The sequence below is a fragment of the Scatophagus argus genome, chromosome 4 (genome assembly GCF_020382885.2).
Source record: "Scatophagus argus isolate fScaArg1 chromosome 4, fScaArg1.pri, whole genome shotgun sequence".
Lineage (NCBI taxonomy): Eukaryota > Metazoa > Chordata > Actinopteri > Scatophagidae > Scatophagus > Scatophagus argus.
The window spans coordinates 6,821,392-6,827,640 of NC_058496.1; the positions used below are offsets into that span (position 1 = coordinate 6,821,392).

At 43.5% G+C, this 6,249-nt stretch overlaps 1 protein-coding gene across 1 annotated transcript in view; it reads right to left on the reverse strand.

The window, feature by feature from the left end:
- The window catches only part of pdlim2 (PDZ and LIM domain 2 (mystique)), a 35,307-nt gene extending 29,408 nt beyond the window's left edge, over positions 1–5,899 (reverse strand). Inside the window, exon 1 of the mRNA XM_046387195.1 lies at positions 5,410–5,899. The gene's annotated coding sequence lies outside the window, so the exon portion shown is untranslated. The remainder of the gene's footprint in view (positions 1–5,409) is intronic.
- Positions 5,900–6,249: the final 350 nt, after the last annotated feature.

The following is a 6,249-nucleotide window of genomic DNA, read 5'->3' on the forward strand; positions in this document are numbered from 1 at the left end:
ACTTTCACCACTGGCATCATAAAAACACCAGCAGTAGATGCTGTCAAAGTGAAAGGATGGCGAAGGAATGCAGCAGGGCAGACAAACAGCGGAGAAGAAGAACAACACACTCACAGGCTGTGCTTAATTGGCCACTGATGAGCTTTTAAGACTGCACTGCTGCTCGCGTAAAACAACATGCTGAACACACTTTGATGAAACCTCACTGTCGCACAAAAGTGCTGCTGGGCAGATGCCACCACACATAAAAGGTGAATTCTGTTCTGGTGGCATCTCGCTGCTTTTGCTGCCACGTCAATTTGCCATTACAAACCAACAAGCCCAACACAATGAGAAGAATTCTAGTCATGAAGTCATTTGTATGGCTCGCAGTTCAGCAGCCGCTCAGGAGGTCAGCACGGGGAGAACCTGTACTGTCGGTGAAGTGAAATACTCTCACTTCCGACTAACACAATGGACCAGTTTATGACTTACCTGCATTCCCGCAAACCGACAATTTCCAGATTTCCAGGACTGGTTTTTCCATTGGCTCACACATTAGGTCAGGAAAGCTAAAGCTAATGCAGTCTAACTGAGCAGCACTGCAGTAAATCCTGCATCTGAATCTGGTGATAAGATACAGGTGGTCACAATTCAATACTGTATATAGGAATAAATCACAATACTGTAAGCAAGGCCGAATATTCCAATTTATTTAAAACTAACGTTAGGAAAACTGTCACTGTATAAAGACCAGACCACCATATTTTGAACAGGGCTGTTCTGTTCAGTACTGGAAATGCCTTCAACGATGGCGTGGGTATCAGTGTGTATATGAGTCTATGCATCAATCCAATACCGCATAATTTATTTATTAGAAATGGGACTGATGCTTCAATATGATGCTACAGTACTCGGTATCAGCTGATACGCATACTTTAGGTATCTATAGCAGTATGAGGAAGGGAAAAAATATAGAATCAAAACACTTCCAGTTTTGAATTGTTGATCAGACTAAACACACAAAACTTGAACTTTGAAACTGTGAGCAGTTTTTCAGAATTTTCTGACATTTTAACAAACTTATAAACTCATAAAGAACATATTTAACAAACTGATCGCTGACTGAACAAAACATTACCACCAGGTGAGCAGTGGACACTTTCCTCCTCCCCACCCTACCTTAAAGAGCTGCTAAACGTTGAGACTGAATGATGTAAAATCCAAATATTTTTTGTCAAGGACCCAGAAATCTATATGTTTCTCCATTAATGGCCACACTTTCTGGTGGCAGGACTGATGAGATGCTGAGGAGGTAAACAACAGTGGAATAAGCTCAGATATCACTTGGCTCAGACTGTACTTAAGGGAAATCTTTCACTCTCTGGGGTAAGTTTAAGCCCGTCATGCTTATGCTCTGTATGTTGAAGGCCTTTCGGCACTTGTCACGTCCATGAGAGATTGTCCCTAAAGGCAAAAGTGGAGTTGTGAACGGGAAGAACAGGTCTTTTCCCAGTGCTGAATTGAAGACATGTTGCTCCAACATGCAGAGGGCCTCAAGGGTTTCAGATGCAATAACAAATCTTTTTCTCCATCATTGCATCAAAATACATTTTTTCTATTCTCTAAAAGATGAGCAACTGATATCACAATGGACATTTAATGCAATTCTTTGATCCAATGAATAAAGATGAAGCAGTTTGTCAAATATTCTTGGTTAGTGTGCAGCAGAACTACTTCTGTCACAAATATTGTGCCTGCTGTATATGATCCAGGTGTAAAGAGAAAAAGGGAACAGAAACCCACTACGAGCTTCTGTATACCTCCATGGTGGTCAGGGGCGGTGAGCCTAAGTGTCATTTAGGCTGAGGCTCGTAGACACACAATAACACCTAACGGATGTGCAATCTTCAATTTGGCATGTTTACCATAACGTGAAGTAATAGGCAGTTTGGGGTGAATGAGCGAAACCTGCGAAAACAAGTCTGAAACCTTGTGTGTAATTTACTGGAGTGTGGCAAAAATTATGATGACTCACCCCTGATGAGTCATTAACTATGATTAGCATGTCACCACAACACGACTATGGGAACCAGTAGTCATGTTCTCAGTGACATCAGTACTTAAAAAGGTGCGGTGTGGAGGATTTAGGGGCAGAAGCTGAATATAATATTCATAATTATGTTTTCTTTCGTGTATAAACTAAAAATCGTTGTGTTTTCGTTACCTTAGAATGAGCCTTGTACATCTACAGAAGGAGTGAGAAGCCTTGCACATCATACAAACCACATCCTCCAACAGACCTTTTGTCACGGCGGCCATATTGACATGAAAAAGCAGGCGAACACATGTTTAATTAATGAAATTCATTAAACGCTCCATTTCCTTTAGTCCAACAGAACCTTTTCATTGGGCCAATGTGCAAAACAGCAGCAACCTAATAACTTTTGACCTGAATGGAACAAAACCTTCACTAGGAACACTGAGGTTTACTCAACTAATCCCCGTCAAAATGGCGTCAGATCACAGACGATCCAAATAATGAGGGGTGTTCAGTTGGTCGCAGTGTGAAACCTCACTGCTAGATGCCACTAAACCCAAATCACTGGAGCTTTAATATTGAAAAGCGGGGGAAAAAAACGCATTGGACAGAAAGAAAATTTGGCCTCCAACATGCAGAGTGAAATGGGCAACCAATAATTATGTGCATCACAGGAAACCATTACCATCTTCATGTTTAACAGAACTAATCCTGAGAATTAACACCTCATTTATTCCAAGGAATGAAACACTGAGGGAAAACATGATTCCATATGCACTGTAGTGCAAATCAAATATTTATGAAAACAGTACAGCATTAGATCAACTAAACAGATAGCTGACTAAACCTCTGCACAATAAAATGTCTGGCAGCCAAAGCCGGGCCACCTAAATCAACTCTTCACCTCCTCCCTGAATCACCAGAGTTCTTAACTGAGACTGTTTTTCTTCAACTCTGGGCCAAAATCCACTGCTTTGAAATGAACAAGCGCTGGCCCTCCAACAAGCTAACACCGAAAGAATAAGCAAACTGATGAACATAGCAGACGCAGTGCATTCAAATGAAAGCTCTGACTGAGCTTTGATGAAGAAGAGCCGCTGTGGCTGCCGGGGAATAGCCTTCTTATGAATCACACTTGTCAAGGCTCGCGTCTGGTGGCCATACACCAGTGTGAACTTTCCACAGCCTTCATCAGTGATGCAGTCTACTGTTGACTCTGCCCTGTGTGTCAGCTGCACCCTGACAGGTTGGCACCTACCTGGACACACACACACCCACTGAATAAAAAGGAAAAGAATGCAATAGCAAGCCTCTCCCTGGACTGATCAGAGTGAAATAACATTCTAGGTATTCGCCAAATCACACCCATTTGGTCAGATACAGCTGCAGTCACTAGGGAGATGAGAAAATATCAAACAACAACAGTGATGATGTCAAAAAGGGTGGTGGTTGATAAGCTTTTGTATCATATATACACAGCATATGTATACCTTAATTGCATGTGTGTGTCATCAGAGTAATTAAAGATGGAGCCGTACCTGTTATTTCTGTGGGTTACTCCCCTTTCACTGAGGAAAGGGGAGTAACCCACAGAAATGACAGGAAAAAAAACTCCTATGGGGTTTCTTGTTGTAACGCAAGAATCTTCTCTACTGCAGTGCAAAAATGCAATTTCTAAGATAACCCCATCACTACTTTGCAGCAGCGCTACAGTGGAATGGATTGTATTTACTGTGAACAAGACAAAGACACTGTGGTGGTGCTGGCTCCACTTATCTCCTTCTGCATCATCATCGTCATCATTATCTGGAGATCTTGTTACTGCTGTTCACAGTGAACAGATTCCACATGGCTGCTCAGCAATCAGCTCACACCACCACAACGTCTGCATGCACCGTTAGGCCCTCCTCACAGAGGACACACCACTTTGTTCATTTCGTGCACGCTCTTCAAACTGCTGCACGATGTACATCAGTCCATTCGCAAGCACACTTGACGCACTGATGCAACAGCCTTTTTTTTCCCCCCCTTGGCAATTTTTCAGACATCTTGTGCCACAGAAACCGTTTCTGCAAAGTTTGAAGCTGTGTGAAAGTGAGAATAATCAGAGACATCCGCCTCAGTCTCAGCTAAAACTGAAAACCACCATGTTTATCATGCAGCACTGACTTCCTGCACAGCCGTGCACATGTTCATCACACAGAAAAGCTACCTGAACTACATAAAATCCAAAACGCAGCCATATTTAGCAATACCACTCCAAGAATAAACAGTTCCTCTTTAGTTCAAACCTCAATGCAAATGTAACACAAACATGAAGATTCTTCCCCTGAATTAGAAGGTAACGAGTTGGCCTTTGCCCTGTTTTCTCGAAAAGCCACTGCCTTTGTTCTGTCCAAAATTACAGCTGTCTGTTTTTGGTTCCCTGGAGGCTTCAGTTCTATCTGAGCAACAGCACAGTGTTCTCTCAATGAAAGCTAAAGCAATCAGGAAACCAACACAATATGTAGTGAGAGGAGGGTAAAGTAGAGCACATGAAAGGCACAATCACAATGGCAAAGGTACACAAACAGCAGGCTGGGAGTTTGGGAATATGAGCTTTCACCATGACTGTTTAAATATTCCACCACCTGCTGAACTTACAAGCCAGATCCATTAAATTTAGGAATGTTTGATTAAGTGAGGTGGAGGAACAGCCATGTCTGGACACCTGTAAGGGAGAGTGCAGCCCAGTGCTGCAGAGCTGGCTTGAACCTGAAACCACAGTGGACCTGCTAATTCAGTCATCACCTTCAACAGGCCACTTTAAGTGGGAGGGGAGGAGATATCAGCTTCACCAACTGAACTAATGTGACATAAATACTTAAAGTGTCCTGAGGTGGCACCTGGTGCAGCCCCGCCGCAAATCACACACTGAAGAGCTTCCTGCTCTTACGGGCTCAGATGCACTGATGGGGTGGAAGGTCTGCACATAACTGCCGCTCTGTGTGGGCTTTTTTTTTCTTCTACTCATTTCGACTGACTTGAAATTTCCACTTCTATCACGCATGATTAGCCCAAACAGCTCTGATGTGGGTACTGCACACTTTAACTGCGCACATACTTGGCATCAATCATAATTTAGTAACTCTTCACTGCATTTCTCGGAGGTTCCCACACTTTTTTATGGACAGATACTCGTCTTTAAGCTTTAACAGCTGCAACCAATCTATAATGAATCACCACTATGCGTAACATAGCAGACAAACAGAGAAAATACACCTGAAAAAAAGGTGCAAAATGGGACTGTGCTCCTCAATCCACCACTTCTGGTTAGAATAAGTGAGCCGCATCATATAAGACAAATCAAATCCAGTTAGACTAGAAAAAAAAACGCTCTGTTTACTTACCGAGGTGAGTGCAGCGTGATTTAATTCTCCACCTGCTCAAATCTCTGAGCGCTCCACGACAAAACAACGCAGCGCACGCACAGCACGCACAACTCGGGCCTGAAACAACAACAACTGCCTCCAAAATGCGAGCAAAATAAAACCTCTTTATGAGTTTCCTCCGTCTGTGTAGGAAAGATGAAGCGCTGCTGCTCCCGCGTCTCTCCGTCTCTCTTCTGCGGTGTCAGACGTTAAGGTGGCACGCACGAACACCACCTGTGGCTGCGCGCGCAGTGGTATCACTGGGACGAGCTCGCGGCAGTGCCATGTGCTGTTACCAAAATAAAAGCTTTGACACAGGCAGCAACCCGGGGCGTGTCGCGTCAGAGAGGAGGCAGGAGAGGAGGGTGCCGCGGTGATAATTGAGCCATTTATCTGGAAACACACTGCGGCTGCGTTTTGTGTCCGCGCGCCACCTGCTGACGGCGCGCGGCAGAGCAGCACGTGCTGCAATCAGACTCACGTCACTTTACCGGCGGCGTAGCTCACCTTCACTCCCACCCACGTCCGCCCTCAGGATTTTTAATTCAAAACACCTGGCGTCTCAGATGGAAACATGTCGCTGATTGGGTTGTTTGGCACAATAACCGGTTTATAAAGGTGGCAGGTGAAGGACAAATTAGAAATAGAATAAAGGCTCGACTGTGTTTATTAATAATTATTTCCTTTAATCTCGTTAGTCCTTTGTATATTTTTTATCACATTTGTGACTGGAATATAGTTTTTCTTTATCTAAAATCTTGTGATCTTAATTTTTCCTATTACAGCCAACCAACCACTCAGCATGAGAATTAACATTAA